Source organism: Corylus avellana, chromosome ca5 (genome assembly GCF_901000735.1).
Source record: "Corylus avellana chromosome ca5, CavTom2PMs-1.0".
Classification (NCBI taxonomy): domain Eukaryota; kingdom Viridiplantae; phylum Streptophyta; class Magnoliopsida; order Fagales; family Betulaceae; genus Corylus; species Corylus avellana.
In genome coordinates, this window is record NC_081545.1 from 5,108,822 (window position 1) to 5,126,145 (window position 17,324).

At 35.6% G+C, this 17,324-nt stretch overlaps 1 long non-coding RNA gene across 11 annotated transcripts; it reads left to right on the forward strand.

Moving 5' to 3' along the window:
• Positions 1–4,886: 4,886 nt before the first annotated feature.
• LOC132182324 (uncharacterized) lies at positions 4,887–15,960 on the forward strand. Of its 11 annotated transcripts, XR_009440286.1 has the most exons (11): positions 9,118–9,870; positions 9,976–10,043; positions 11,268–11,337; positions 11,535–11,703; positions 11,801–12,644; positions 12,983–13,179; positions 13,279–13,407; positions 13,786–13,927; positions 14,794–14,849; positions 15,043–15,148; positions 15,627–15,960. It is a non-coding gene; the product is annotated as an uncharacterized LOC132182324 (long non-coding RNA). The 11 variants fall into 11 exon arrangements; XR_009440287.1 differs by having other exon boundaries at positions 9,976–11,703; positions 11,801–12,422; positions 12,521–12,644; XR_009440285.1 differs by having other exon boundaries at positions 9,976–11,703; positions 11,801–12,271; positions 12,521–12,644.
• Positions 15,961–17,324: the final 1,364 nt, after the last annotated feature.

A 17,324-nucleotide genomic window follows, 5' to 3' on the forward strand; every position in this document is an offset into this window, starting at 1 on the left:
GTAGATTTAAATACTATTCTGCCTACAATTTGTTGAGCAACTTTTATTAGCATTTAAAACTTAAAAGACATGATCAAAAATCCTAGCTGTCATTAAATGCCACCTAACAAGTATTTTGCATTTTCAGGTTTCTTCCACTTGCTTGAAAGCATTTTAATCCCAAAAGGCAGTGAGAATGCTTGCTTGTCTTCAAGTGAAATCAGTTGTTTTGCTGACTGGAATTGAATATCATGTTAGCCATCCACTCTGTTTATGTGTCTCTTGTTAGTGCAGTGCTCATATTGATCTCAATTGTTATAAAATGCGAATATCCATGTCTCCCCTCTTTCAACATCTCACCTCACTTGAAAATCTGTCTATTCTTCGCTGCAAGGAACTTATCAGCAATGAGAATGAAGATGGCGCAGGATGCCTTGGACCTACAAGATTTGGTCATCTATCTATAATAGATGTTCCAAATTGGTTTCTCTCCCAAGAGAGCTTAGAGATGTTACCACTCTCCAAGGGCTTCAAATTATGGACTATCCTAGTTTGGCATCTTTGCCAGAGTGGATAGGCGATCTCACTTCACTTTTGGAGCTTGGAATCGTAAATTGTCCGAATTTAATATCACTGCCCGAAGGTATGCACCGCCTCACCTCTTTATGTCGTTTGATAAATGCGAAGTGTCCTCACTTGGAGGAAAGATGTGAACAAAGAATGGGAGAGGATTGGCCAAAGATTGCTCACGTTCCAAACTTTCAAAATGGCAGAGATGGTAATCGTATAGAGTGGAATGCAAGCCAAACTTGCCAAATTTATCAGGTTTTTAATTCTTCAATTAGACAGTAATTTTCTTCTTCGTTTTACTCTATGAGGCTTTTGATATATATCATATTTGATTTCATATGCAGGAACAATTGAAGGTTTTACGTATAGACGCTTCTTCGAACCTTGCCGACAATCAGATTTGTACAAAGCTCTAACTTTTACATTTTGTTTCGTAACTTTCACTTCAATGGCATTTCCAGTATTGTTTTCTTTTCCTCTTTTAAATATTTCTTGTGTTTCCATTTGCAATTTAATTTCTACAAATGGTAGCATCATGTATTAGGTAAAAGACTTATAATAATAGATCAGGGAAGTCAACCCCATTCCAAATTTTGACAAAAATTTAATACAAATTTTGCATTACTGTGTTAGGATTTTCTCAGTGTCAAATGTAGATTTTGTTGAATGAATGGATGAAATTAACATTTCAGATGAAAAAAAAAAAAAAAAAAAAGCAAAATCTACTTGAATTTGATTTTTCACTCCAAACAGCGTTGAGGATCGATGTGACGCCTCTTCTGCTTTGTTGATCTCTTAAAAGGCATCTCGATATTGTGGTTGGAAAACCAAACCTGGAAACTACAATACTCCTGGAATAGCATCTTCAGGATTGGGCTTGTAGTGATCAGTCAAATTGTTCCATCCTCTTCATCTTGGTTTTCATGATTCCACTTCCACTTGCCTTGATATCGTGCTGTTTTCACTCACCTCACTCCTTACTCAAAAAGTACTCTCATTTCACAACTGAGGCCAAGAAAGGAGTCTAAAGTGAAGGCTTTTTTCTTTTTCTTTTTCCTTTTTTTTTTTTTTTTCACTCTTAAAGGAAACCCTGGGAAAGAGGTAGAGCTGGAAGTGGTGCCCCCTCAATAATCATTTGGGCATTTATCCAGATTTCTATATTTGTTTTTTAAAATGTGTTTGATAGCTTTGTTTGGATTAGAAGCACAATGTTGATTTTATTTTATCTGATTATGCAGGAAGCAACAGGAGCTTTGAATACTAACATAGAGATACTTTCAGATCTGCATATCACCCACTAATTTCATTTTTCTGTAAGTTGTCTTGTTTTCCTCATTATATCATCGATCTTCTCCATATATGTGAATTCTGAACTTTTCAATTCAGCAAGAAGAAACCTATAAAATTGCATGCAATTACTTTCTATCTTTATAAATAATTGGTATATATCTTGAACATTATGATTTATGACTGTACGTCAACTTCCTTTTTTCTAAAATTTTCCATGATATTATTTAACACTTGACCAAAGAGTCAAAAGACAACGGTTGTACAGTTGAACTTTCGGCATTACTTTGTACCCCTTCAATTGTTCTGTTAACACATGGCCTTAGTTGTTGCATTTCCTGATTGATGTAACACTTCCCTTTCACGTGTAGACTTAAATTTTTCCTTAATAGGTGAGACTTGACACATGGCCTTGCATCATCAATAGGCTTAATAGTGGAGATGAGCAAAAGCAAATTGAACCGCTTGATAGTCTATCCTCAAAAATTTGCACAATATTGCTTATTCAACATGTAAAAGGATGCCAAGGTATAATATTAGCTTTCCCTTTCCTTGTGCAGGCCGAGCAGAATGAGCTTCGTGATGAGAAGCAGAGGCTCAAGGCTGGCAAAGAGAAGTTGGAGGAGCAAGTGAAAGCAATGAGTGCTCAACTAGGCTCCCTGCCTCATCCCTCTGCAATGTTGGGTACATTTTCTGCACAAGCTGATGCCTTTCATTGGTTGTCTCAACATGGCAATTCATGGCACCTGCTGTAGTTGACACATCACAGGATCATGTATTACGCCCTACAGTTGCTTAAAATTGAACACACCCAGGGTTTGGTTCATGCTACTTGCAAGGCAATGGTGTTTCTTTTATTATGTTTTTTATGTAATTGTTTTCAACTACTTCTGTGTTGGTATCTTAGGGTCAGAGATGTAAATAGGTGCAACATCTATGTATAGACAGTATAGTGACTAGAACTTCTTGTGGATTTCTGCTCATCTTGTGTACAATAAAATATGCAAATGCTTTGAAATTTAAGTTGTTGAAAGGAAGTGGGTACATGTCTTTAACAAATGCTTTTGATCATTATCTCTGAATTAGTGGCAACCTTTGCTGGGGTTGAGCTGTTTGAGCGTCAGGTTATTTTCCCTTACTTCCTGTAATTTGTTTTTTGAATTTCCTAAATACCCACCCTCAACTACTCATCAGAGGCATGAGGGCATCGACATTACCTGCATTTGTGAGCGGCAAATGATTCTCAAACTTTCAAAATTTCAGTTCCACTGTTTCAAATTGTTTCAAAAATTAGGCCAGTCACGAAGAAGACAATACACAGTTGCAAACGATGCTGTTTAAACAAGTCTTGAATTATATATACAAAACGCTTCGTTTCAATTAAACCCCATGAGTTGCGTTTTGTTTTTTAATGAAAAAATGCTTCGTAATCCGTACCTAAGAGTTGAGTTGCGTGAGAGCCTCTCCAGTAATAATAGCTAAAATGACTAATGAAAAAGTACAAATTTTCATTTTACTCATTGCTTTTTCTGTACTCACTCTAACAAATTCTCTATACTACTATCTATTTTAATTAAATATTAGAGAAATAATAGGTATACTAACTCTTTTACTAACAGAAGCTTATTAAATTAATATGTAACTCATTCATTAGTAGTCGTTACATTTCTATTGAAGATCTAGTTGAAGAGGTTTAAGTGGATCCAGTTGAAGGAATAATAGAGGATGATGCAGGACCATCCAAAGGCGAGTCAGATGGCGATGGAGGGAGCATTGTATTTGTAGGAGTGGATTCTTGCGCTTGTGTTGGAGAGTTAGATTTTGCAAGCAGGGGTGGAACTACATGCAAGCCCCATGTTTCCCCAAATTTTTAAAAAATTTCCCTTGGAATTTAAAAAGAAAAAATAGAATATGCCCCCCCAAATATTTTTATTTTGTACTTTTGCCCCTCAAACTATAATTGCTAGCTCCGCCCCTATTTGCTAGTGAAAACAACATTGAACATTGCAAGTGAAACCTTACATGTTGCTTTTCTTTCAAGTGAATGCTCACTTCAAATGTTTTATTGTTTGGTCTTTGGAGTTGGTTTTAGTATAGTGAAGATATGGCAAATGACAGACTTATGATAGACCAGGAAGTCAATCCAATCCGTATTTTTGATAAAAAAAAAATAATAATAATAATAAAAAAATCAATATGAATTTTGCATTACCCTGTTTGAATTTTCTACTGTCAAGTGTAGATCAGATCGTGTTAAATGATTTGGATGAACTATATATTTTCATTATTATTGCTATTGGGGCCTAATTGCTAGCTGGTTCGTTCAAGGATGGGACTTATACTTATACTATTTAATTTCATTGGTAATTTTGAGTTATTGTTGAGTTTATTATTTGATTTTTTTGATAGACGCATGCTTAGGAGACAGAAATTCATGAAATGGGTTGTGGGAATCATGTGCGGATTACTGGAATCTGTTTGGATAAGACGGCCTTAATTCTTCAAAGAGACCGAGTATGGCCGGCTAAGAAGGCAGACGCAAACAAGGGACTTGGTATATGTTTCTCTCTTTTATCTGATGTGTATACCAATAGTATATGCCAATGCTATTCCTTCTTCCTCAGTCACTTTTGAGGGTTTTCATATTTAGAAGAGCTTCTGATTTCATGTGCAGAACCAATTGAAGCACTATTTAAGATTTGGAGCCAATTCTAAATTAACTTCTTCACTCTGCAACAATGCAATAAATTGAGAAGCTGGGAATTAGATATCGTTACTTTCATCAGTACAATTTTTCATTCGACATTTGATTTCTTCACAACAGTGCTTGATTTCTTAGTCCAATTAACTACTCCAAGAATACGACGTCTCTGCTGCTTTGTTGATCTTTCCAAAGGTATATCGATATTGTGGTTGGAAAATCAAATTTTTGATGCCTTGATGGAGCTAGATAAGGCTATAGCTCAGTTTAAGTAGTCTACCGGATTTTAGTTTGATAGAAATTAATTGCGTCTTCTTTGGCTGTTCTCTTAGCTTGGACGTGAAGAAACAAAAAATATTTGAATACCTTTGGGTGTTACCAAGGCCCCTGCTGCTATCCATGACCAAACAGAGTTTACTCAAATCAAAAGGTAAAAATTATATACCTTTATTTCTACAAGTAAACATAGTAAAACTAATTTTATTCTTTTCATAATTCCTCCTTCTCCTCTTTTCGTTCACAACTCCTACTCTTTATAATCTATTGATCTCTCATCTCACTCTTTGCTCTACTACCACTCTATTACATTTTCTTTCCATACCTACTCTTAAAGTATTAATTAAATGATTATTAGTTTAAGTTTTTTATATCACACAAAAAATTAAATGCATCATCATATTATTTGTTAGAGATGATATATAAGCAAAAGTTGAATATGTAAAATTGTTTAATTAGTAAGGGTTTTGTCAAAATCTTATAAAAAATACTTATTTCATATACAAATTATAAATAAATAAATCTTGATTTAGAATAAGTTTGCTAGTTTATAATATTATGAAAATTTTACTGTCATATTTCAACGAGGTGACCAAGTCCCTTGAATCCAGTGGATATTTGAAAATTATTAGTTAGAGTTTTTTTTTTTAGCAAAAAAGGCCCGACACAGCCTCATCAAGATATGGGTGAGATTCATTGTGGTTTACACTAATTAGACATAAAAATTCTTATCGTGAAAGTCGAACACATATGCTCTAGCGTGTACTAGCTAGGAATGGTACAAAAATGGTTAGATGATGATAAGATTTAAGAAGTAAAATATGAGAGAAACGCACATGGCCAAGCTAGATGTGATGGACTCTTTTCAAATATAATTTCAAGTTAATGACGCAGTATGCAGCCAATGAATATCACCCCTATGAATATCAATCACTAATCACTATAGACAACCATATATAGATTGATAGAAACCAAATGAATAGTGTAAGTGGGTGGGTGAAGACCGGCGAGGGAAATAAAAAAGAAAGTAAATTGGGTGAAGAAAGCAACTCCCCTACATTTGACGTTACACCAACTTTTGCTATGGATTCTTACTTATGCATCGAGATCGACGCCTACATCTTGTCTGCATTCTTAGAAATTGATCAGGACACCATATATATTTAATTTGCATTCGCACAATAATTCTAACTTTATAATACAGTAATACATTAATAATCTTGTATTCAAACTAGATGGCTCTCTCCATATATAATAATATTTTTTGTTATGATTTTTTCTTTCTGGATTTTTTATGGGCATGTTGGTTCTTTTTATGGCAATTGACCATGTCCATCCCTTCACAGCAAACACATCTTCCTTAATTCTACGTTCCAAGTTCAACACCTCTAAACAACAGCTTTTAGAATTCACTCGATTTACCAACAACAAATGGCCGAACCAGCTCTATTCCACACTGCTGGGAGTATCATTAGGAGTTTGGGATCTGTTGCTCTTCAAGAGATTGGACTTCTAAGGAGTTTCAAAGATGAGCTTCAAAAGCTCGGAGACACCGTTTCCACTATCCAAGTTGTGCTTTTGGATGCAGAGGATAAGCAGGCCCAGAACCTTGTGGTCAAAGATTGGCTTCGAAAGTTGAAGGATGCCATGTACGACGCCGACGACTTGTTGGATGACTTCTCCACTCAACTTCTACGAAGACAAGTGATGACACGGGACAAGAAGATGGCAAAAGAGGTAAATTCATATATAAATGTGCATAATTTATACGATGATGTTGTTTGTGACTAAAGCATTCCCAGACCGGGATAAAAATATTTATCACAACACAAGCCAGAGAAAATATATATCATTTTACATAGTTTCAAATTTCTCGACAACAATTCGAAAGAATAAATCCACAACAACAATTTGTTCATTATAATGTTAATTAACCCAACTATTCAACGATACGGAAATTCTAAAAATACCACAATATGATCGGATTCAAATGGGTGGTTTACAGGTATGCATCTTCTTTTCCAAATCGAATCAGCTTGTATATGGCCTTAAAATGGGTCATAGGATCAAGGCAGTTAGGGCGAGATTGGATGAAATTGCAGATGATAAGATCAAATTTGGCTTCACAGAGCGCCTTATAGTGACACATGAGTTTGAGCATAGGAAAAGAGAAGACACACACTCTTTTGTTCTTGAGGAACAAGTCATTGGGCGAGATGATGAAAAGAAGGCACTTAAAGAGTTGTTATTGGATTCCAATGTAGAAGAGAACGTTTCCATCATTCCGGATTGGTGGACTAGGGAAGACCACACTTGCTCAGTATGTGTTCATTGACGATGAAGTCAAAAGACATTTTGAGCTAAGACTAGGGTGTGCATCTTTGATCCTCTTGATTTGAAAACTATTGTTCCAAAACTCATAGAATCTGCAACTAAAAAGAAACCTGAAAGCCTCGAGATGGATTTGTTACAAAGTCAGCTTCGAGCAGAAATTGATGGGAAGCTATATTTACTTGTTTGAGATGATGTATGGAGCGAGAATCGTGATACATGGTTGAACTTGAAAACACTTTTATCGCGTGGCCTGAAGGGAAGCAAAGTTTTGATTACTACACGTAGCAAAAGAGTTGCAGAGATTATAGGCACAATGTCACCATACCTTTTGGGAGGTCTATCTAAAAGCAATTCTTGGAATTTATTTAAGAAAATAGCATTTAAAGATGGGGAAGAGCCAAAGAATCCAACGCTAGTAGAAATTGGAAAGGATATCGTACGAAAGTGTGCACAAGTTCCTCTTGCTATAAGGAGCATTGAGAGTCTATTATACTTCAAACATTCAGAAGTTGATTGGTTGTACTTTAAAAACGATGAACTTTACAAAAGAACTCAACAAGAAAATGATATTTTCCAGTACTTAAGTTGAGTTATGATCATCTCCCATCACACTTGAAGCAATGTTTTGCCTTTTGTTCGTTGTTTCCAAAAGATTATGAAATTGAAGTTGAGGTGTTGATTCAGCTATGGATAGCTCAAGGCTTTCTTCATTCATCATATGGAAACAAACATCTTGAAGATATTGGTCGCGAGTATTTTATGGATTTGCTTTGGAGGTCATTTTTCCAAAAAGTACAAAGAGATGCATTTGGTGAAATAGAAAGGTGCAAAATACATGACCTTTTTCACGATCTTGCACAATTAGTAGCAAGTGAGGAGTGCACAATTTTATATCCGGCTGGAGAAAAAGTAGTTGGAAGAACTCGTCATGTGGCATTTCATTCTTCAGATTCGTTACCAGATATTCCCGCTTTTTTGCTCAAGGCTAACAAAATGAGAACACTTCTTCTACGAATTCCAAAACTTCCGGGACTTGATGATGATCTTAAGTTGAACATTGCAGTACTTGAGTGGAATAAGGTAGCCTATGATACACTTATTTCAAGTTTTAAATGCTTGCGTACTTTGAATTTGAGTCAGTCGAGTATTCAAAAAGTGCCGAATTCCATTGGCAAGTTAGAGCATTTAAGATTTCTAGATCTGTCTAGGAATAAAGATATCAAACTACTCCCTGCTTCTATAACTAAATTGCATAATTTGCAAACACTAAGACTTGACTTTTGTCGTGGGCTTAAAGAATTGCCAGAAGACACTAGAAACTTAATCAGCCTTAGGCATCTTGGGCTAGATGAGTGTAATAGCTTGACTCATATGCCTCATCGACTAGGAAAGTTGACCGCTCTTGAAACACTGCCGCTATACATTTTAGGGAAGAAAAAAAGTTCTCTCTTCAAGCCAAAGGGTGGGTTAGGGGACCTAGATGGTTTAGATGAGTTGAGAGGAGATTTACGGATCAAGGGTTTAGAGTACTTGAGATCTTCTCCATCAGAAGCAAAGATTGCGAACTTGGAGAGGAAGCGACATCTTCGATTTCTAAAATTAGTGTGGGACCCAAAATCTGGTGATAAAAGTAATAAGGCAATTGCAAACGATGAACAACTGTTGCAAAACCTTCCGCCACACCTAAATTTGAAATTATTATCTATATTTGGGTATGCAGGTGTGAGGTTATCTAGTTGGGTGTCCTCGCTCTCAAATTTGACTTCTATTCGAATATCGGATTGTAAATGACTTCAACATATCCCACGATTAGACCGATTCTCTTTTCTCAAGTGTCTTTTTCTTGAAAACTTGAGTGAGCTGGAGTACATTAGCAATGATAGTAGTGACGTGTCATCTTCTCCCCTCAAAATTCTGAGACTTAATAATTTGCCAAAGTTGAGGGGATGGCGATAGACGAGGGAAACAGTAACAGTAGAGCACCATCTTCCATTATACCCTTTGTTTCCTTCCCTTTCTCATTTATATATCATGAATTGCCCTTTGATGTCCCTAGCACCAGGGAGCAAAACAGCACCCTCCTCTTCCTCTCCCCTTTCTGATCTCTCCAAATTGAAGTATCTATATCTTAGGGAATTAGAGGAACTTGAATATCTGCCACTAGAGTGGCTGCAAAACCTCACTTCTCTTAAGACCTTGGGATTTGGAATTGTTGTAAAATGCGAATATCCATGTCTGCACTATTTCAACATCTCACCTCACTTGAAAATCTGTCTATTATTGGCTGCAAAGAACTTATCAGCAATGAGAATGAAGATGGCGCACATTGTCTTGGACCAACAAGATTTGATCATCTATCTATAGTAGAAGTTCCAAATTTGGTTTCTCTCCCAAGAGAGCTTAGAGATGTTACCACTCTGCAAGGGCTTCAAATTATGGATTGCCCTAGTTGGGTGTCTTTTCCGGAGTGGATAGGCGATCTCACTTCACTTCAGGAGCTTGGAGTCGTAAATTGTCCAAATTTAATAGCACTGCCCGAAGGTATGCGCCGCCTCACCTCTTTACGTCGTTTGGCAATTGCGGAGTGTCCTTGCTGGGAGGGAAGATGTGAACAAGGAACGGGAGAGGATTGGCCAAAGATTGCTCACATCCCAAACTTTCGGAATGATGGCGATGGTAATCGTAAAGAATGGAGAGCAAGCCTAACTCGGCAAAGTTTTCAGGTTTTTAAGTGACCAATTAGACAATAATTTTTTTTCTTCTTGTTGTTCCTCTTTATTTTACTCAGTCAGGCATTTGATATATATCTTATTTGATTTCATATGCAGGAACAATTTAAGGTTTTACGTATAGACGCTTCTTCAAACCTTGCCGACAATCAGCTCTAACATTTACAGTATTTTTTCCCATCTTGCACTTCAATGGCATTTCTAGTATTGTTTTCTCTTTTATTTTTTAAATATTTCATTCGTTTCCATTTGAAATTTAAATTTTACAAACGGTAGCATCACATATTAGGTAAAAGACTTATAATGGATGAGGGAAGTCAATCCCATCCCAAATTTTCTAAGGATTGGTCTTTGAATTATCTTCTCAAAGACCACAAGGTGCTGAAAGCGGAAGCAGTAGATACGAGACTTGGAGTGAATCAGGAGGTGTTTGTGAAAAGGGTGCTCCATGTCACTTGCCGAAAAAGAGACAATTCCTCTTATAAGTGCTGGCTTGTAACTTTTATTTGTCTTAGCCCCTGGTCCCATGTTCCATTTCCTCTTGCCTTGGAATTGTGTCCTTTTCACTTAACTTGCTCCTTCCTCGATCGAAAAAGTCTCATTAGAGGCCAAGAAGGGAGCTTTAAAATGAACCTCTTCTTTTTTCTTTTTTTTTCTTTTTCCCTTTTGAAGGAAACCCTGGGAAAGAGGTAGAGCTGGAAGTGGTGCCCCCTCAAGAGTCGTTTGGGTATTTTTCCGGATTTCTATATGATTTTCAAAATGTGCTTGTTAGCTTTGTTTAGATTAGAAGCACGATCTTGATATTTAAATCTGGACATGCACAACTAGTGTTTGAATATTAGGAGTTACTATATTCAAACACATTTTCAGTTACTACATTAAGAATAGACACATTTTCAGACCTTGCGGACAATCAGATTTGCACAAAGGTCTCAAATTTTCAGTATTGTTTCCTATCTTTCACTTCAATGGCATTCCTGTGTGCATAATATCTTGTTTCTTTTTTGTTTTTTAAACGTTTCTTGCATTTCCATTTGAAATTTATATTCTACAAATGGTAGCATCACATATTGAGTAAAAGATTACTGATAGACCAGGAAAGTCTTTCCCATCCCAAATTTTCATAAAAACTCAATAAAAAAAAAAATTGCATAACTCTGGGTTTCTCATAATCAAATGCAGATTTAGACAAATTCTTTTTATTGTTATTGTTGTCTAACTGCAACTCTCTGTGTGCATTGAATGATTTTACCTTTTTGCTGTTTTCATTGGAAAATTTTTAGTTATTGTTGAGTTTATTATTCAGTTTTTTGATGGTTAGAGAGATATGCATAGAAAAACATCAATTCATGAAATGGATGTTCATTGGGGGATTTATGCAATTTGCTCAGATATGTCAGCCTCACTTGTACACAAAACAATGGACAATATACCGAGGACTTCCATGATGAGGAAGATTGGGTGAGTAAATGTTGTAAGCATGACAATGAGCTGAGTCTGTGAAAAGGGGACATTCAGTTAACCATATTCTGCATTTTTAAATAGTATTCTGCCTACAATTTGTTGAGCACCTTTTATCAGCATTTGGAACTTGAAAGACATGATCAAGAATCCTAGCTGTCCTTAAAAGCCATCTAACATGTATTTTGCATCCACAGGTTCTTTCACTTGCTTGAAAGCATTTTTACCCCAAAAGACAGTGAGAACTTCTGTATTGAAGCTTATTTATGATGCCCTTGAAATTGATTGAATGCTTCTAACCATGGTTGGTAAGATCATTTAGTGACGAAGAAGCAAGGTGTTTTCTTCAGAATATGTATATTCCAGGTTCATTATCAGTTATTAATAATTTAAGCTAATGGTTGTTCGAAAAGCGTGTGATTTGCTTGTTATCTGTTCTAACTTGTAGAGCTCTCTGATGCAGCTCTTGATTCCGATTCTACACTGGTCACACTCTTTTTCTGGCTGGGTCTACATGGAATGCTTACTTGTCTTCAAGTGTAATTGGTTGCTTGACTGGAACTGAATATCATGTTCGGCAACCACTCTGTTTATGTATTTATTGTTAGTGCTGCCTTTCCATATATTCTTTGGAATTTATTTTCGTGGTTTTGTTATATCTAAATAGGCTTTTCAGTGTGTTGAAGATTCAAATTTTTTTTTTTTTTTTAATGTGCATGAAATTTAAAATATTAGGCATTGATGCCTATGAAAGCCTGGATCATAGTAATCTCACTTTCAAGGCTGGATGGAATGAGATACTTGAATGTTGGAGCAACAACTGGTGAAATTTAAAAATTATGGAGATTTACTTGAATGTTCTCTGCTGATTGCTCTGGCAAGTTATTTACATGCAGATTCTGCCATGATAAAGTCAGTGAAATTTAATGGATATGTAAGTTCGCCCTTATATTGTTTGCTTCATTGTACATAGATAATATCTTTAGTATCAATATTTATTTGCAGGGAAGCTACGGCTGAAATATTGTGTATGCAGTGCTTGAAAATTCAGCCTGTTGGACCAGTTTGCTCAATTCCTTCCTGTGGTAGACTATTGATAGCAGAGTACTATTGGTTCTCTCCTTTGCCTGTTGCCTAGAACTGGCTAAGTTATTGAGTCTTGTTACTGACTTGTTTGAAATAGGCACAAGAAGAAGAAGATGGCAGAAAGATGGACCTCCCTTTTGGTATTCTAGAATGTACTGTGAAATGGGTGAAGCTATCATAAGTGTGGGTTATGCGGATTCTTTGATAGCAGTCTACTTGAGGTTGATTCCTGTTCCTACATAGTAATTTAGTAAATAACTATTTCTTAAGGAAAGATAGCATGGATGATACAAATATTCTCCTAAAGTTTCTTGATGATAAAAGTAAACTAATTCAATTGAGCAACAATTAAGTAAAAAAGCATTACTCTTTAGACAGCTATTAGTGTGTAACAAAAAGAAAAAGAAAAAAAGAAAAAAAAGGAAAATGCAAGTATGCTTACTTTAATCTCTTTCCTTCTTGCAACGATTGGTATCTGCACAGTTATATTTTACTAGTGGGTGTTTGGATTGTATTGCTTTCTCTTGTATTGTGTTTTTAATGAAGATTTTGACTTCAGAAAATGAAGATGCAGGGTTATCATGCATACCATAGTAAGAGAAGGAGGATTCTATCCTGGAGCCTGGAAGGCCGGCCAAAACTGACAAGGCTGCCATTTTAAGTGATGCTATGTGAGTGGTGACCCAGTTACAAAGTGAAGCCCAGAAGCTAAATGAATCAAATGAGGATTTGAAAATGAAGATTAAAGAATTGAAGGTGGGATTTTTTCAGAGTAACAACTTTCTTTTATATGTTTGGAGGATGTACTTCATTTAGAAACTGCTGCTTCATCTGCATTTCCCTTTTCTTGTGCAGGCTGAGAAGAATATGCTTCATGATGAGAAGCAGAGGCTCAAGGCGGACAAAGAGAAGTTGGATTTGAAGTATAGATGCTTCTTCAGACATTTCTGACAATCAGATTTGTGCAAGGCTCTAACATTTCCAGTATTGTTTCCAATCTTTCACTTCATTGGGATTTCCAGTATTGTTTTCTTTTTTAATTTTTTCTTACGTTTCTGTTTGAAATATAAATTCTGCAAATGGTAGCATTACGTAAAAGACTTATAATAGATCAGGGAAGTCAATTCCATCCCAAATTTTTACAAAACTTCAATATAAATTTTGAACTACTCTGTTACGATTTTCTCAATATCAAATGTAGATCATATTGCACAATTTGGGAATGCTCTTTTCATTATTATTGCTGTTGGAGCCTAACTGCAAGTAGTTCCATCAATGGATGAAATTTACACTTTTATTATTTTCATTGGAAATTTTTGAGTTATTGTTGAATTTATTATTTGGTTTTTTGATTGAAAGCAGCAATTCATGAAATTGGTTATGGGAATCAGGTGGAGATTTCTACAATCTGTTTGGATATGACAATCTCACTTCTACCAAGTGACTAATTTTGACTGGTTATACCCACTTATTTCTAAGAAGGTAGAGACAAACAAGAGACTTGGTATAACTTTCTCTCTTTTTTCTGAGAATTTATTTCAGAATTTGCTGCATCTTTGACTTCTTTAGGCATAGAAAATAGAAACACCTATACCAGTGTTAAAATGTCAATGATATTTTGGAGAATTTCTGATTTTCACTCTCAAGGGTTTTGATATTTTGGAGAATTTCTGATTTTCAATCATATGCTGAAATAGTTAAAGCACTGACATACATGGATTTAAGATTTCAAACACTCTGCAATAAGTTGACAAGTCGGGAAATAGATCTTATATTGTCCTGTGTTCCTCTTCATCTTGCTTTTTAAGAATTGAAAGTAAATATTGATTTCACATTAATATGCAAGTTTAATAGTTCAATTATAGCACAACTGGATTCTTTGAGGGCACTAAATGCAACATGTGTTTATTGGATTTTGTTGAGTTTAAACCAATCACACATGGGTGGAAAAGAATTTAAGTTTCATATTAAAAAGATTAGACATGTATGAATGGTTAATGAAATACAATTAAACCCAATTACAATAATTTTTTTTTTTTTTTTTAATTACAGTCTGAAAGGAATTCCAATTACATAATGGTGTGCTCATCTGCACAACAGGCTTTCCATTGAAAGATTTTTCTTGCTGGCCCAATGTTGGATGATGCTATGCAAACTAATTGGCTGTCTTACTCAATTATTCTACCGAATGTCTTTCTCATTTTCCTTCTTGTGCCATGGCTGAGGCTTATTCAGTAGAAAGTATAATTTGTAATACATTGGGAATCAGAGTTTTCATGGCTATGATCTAGTTAGCTCAACCAACTTCAATTTCATGTGTTTTCTGTAACTTTACAGGTTTGAATTGAAGTTTGTGATTTTGTTATGCAGCTTGATGTTGATATTGAAACTCAGATACAAGTGAAGGAAGATAGACATAAGAGGAGGTTCGCTACTTGTGATTAAGTTGTCTTTTAGCATTGTAATTTGTTGTTCATTTTTATGTTTCTCTTGTGGTTCTACCTTCGCAGGATCCAACCTGTTGGGTGATCAAATTCTGAATGAAGTTTGATACTTGTTTGCAAAGAATGGTTGCATTGATCTATCATCTTATTATGCATTTTTCTCTCCAATTTGCAGCTTACTTTGTATAGAGACAGCAGATAGACCTGGATTACTGGTAGAAATCATCAAAATTATTGCTGATATCAACGTTGATGTGGAATCAGCAGAGATTAATGCAAAAGTATGCTCTCTCTCTCTCTCTGTTTAAATTGAACCAAATCGTCCTTGAGCTATAAAAATCCCCTGTTTAAATTGTGTTCTTCAAGATTTTATTTATGGTTCGTAGTTGCATTTTGTGAGGCTTTTGGAACAGATGCCAGTGACTCGATCCCTTCTAGCTACCTTGAAAATGACTAGTTATCAATAATGTTTAGTAAAAAAGTAAAACTAGATCAAGCTTGTTTGTTAAGTAAACCTTCTCCTATGCAATGTATTTTTAAATTTTTAAAATGAGCATATATTTCCCATTGCTGTTTTGTGACATGGTAATCTTGGCAGCACAAAAGAGCATATGGTTTTGCATTTTCAGTATAATGTAGTTTCCTTGTGCATATCTTCTTTTCATATATGATATGCTGCTCAACATCTTAAATGAATTCTTGATAGGTACTAGGAAACTGTCGTTAACAAATGTCCTTACTCCTTTTTGTTTTATTCAGGTTAATGTACAGGGAGATCCTATCACTGGTTTCTATCCCTCTGAGCAAAAGAGTAATTAGCGTGTGATATCAGTAACGACCCACCTTAACAACTTGCTTGGATAACAGTCATGGCTAATGCCATAATCCCAATAGACCCGATGATTGCAGTGCATGTGTGGCCCATCTTTGATCAAGTCTATAACGTACTCAACCATCAACACAGCTTGTTATTCTTTCTCCATAGCATGTATAAATAAAATCTAATAATGACATACCTCCAATATTCTCATGACTAAACAAATGACTATGCTAGTTTACACAATAGGAATAAATACAATACAAATTTCATGCTCATGACTGGTAAATGATTGTCTTCGCAAAATCGTGCAAATTACATTGAGCCACGTTCTTGATGTATTGTGGAGCTTGTACAAATCTCATAGGGAAGGGGTCCCAACCGTTATCTTTTATTATATGTGAAAAAAGGCGAGGATCTTCGGGTTCATATCTTAGTTTCACTTTGTTATCTTGTCTAAAGTTTTTTGCCGAAATGAAAGTGAACTCATCACAAGTTTCTGGGACATGCCAAAAGAATAATTTTAGTCATTGGAGTTAAATTCCGTTAAAAAAATTGTCGAATTATGTTAGATGTCACGTCAATACCAATAACATGGTGACACGTGTCATTCTTGATAAAAAAAAAATATAAATATATTAAACTAAAAAATTAATTGTCTCTTTTGAAAAAAAAAAAAAAAAATGGAAATGGGTGGCTGCTAGTTGGGCAGCCACTGGCAGGAGGCGACTCGCTGCCACCTCTGGCCACCTTAGGGCACGAGCCACCCCAAAGGTGGGGGTGGCCTTTGGGCGACCCCTATACTTGACTGCGGGCTATCCCTAGCCAATGGGGGTGGCCGAGTGCCACACCCGGCCACCCCAGATGTGGTCGGTGGGCCACTTAGAGGTGGCCGTTATAACATTTGGGAGATCTTCTCAAAACACGTGGTAGTTCAAGAATCCAAAATGAAGTTATTCATTTTTTTATATATATATATATATTTTCCAAAAAAAAAAAGAAAGAAAAGAAAAGAAAACTAAAAACACCAAATAGAAGTGGCCCTTTTCATATTAGCGCAATAATATACAGTAAATGGAGTTTCAATGTTGAAGTATAATTACAAAATAAATGATAGTTGTTTTGTTCCGCACAATAATTCTGGAAAGTGATGCCACAAGCATTAGATAATTTAGATTCCACCCGGCACCACCAGATCGAGGTAAGGATCATAAGAGGAATTGGATGCCACAGGGAAATGAAAATGGCCACGTTAGATGTGATGGACTTCTTTCGAATCTAATTTCAAGCAGCGCCCAAATAAATATGCATGCATGGTTGATTTTTTATGATTTGTTTGTCATTTTTTCGGAGATCGTTGGTTCTATTTTGAATTTGAAATTTAATCATAATTTAATATTGAACACTTTTGTTATGAACTTGTCTCCCAAATACATCAGGTAAAATAAAAACTTGGTAACAGAAATCACTCAACAACATTCCTCACGAAGAATTTATCTGATTATTGTAATGGAGTCGCGATTCAGAGCACACGGCGTGCTTAGCACGCCGTGCAGGAAAATTTTTTTTTAATATTTTAATGCAAAAAAAAAAAAAAAAAAATTTGCTTGCGTACTATTTTACTTCACCCATTGTAATGT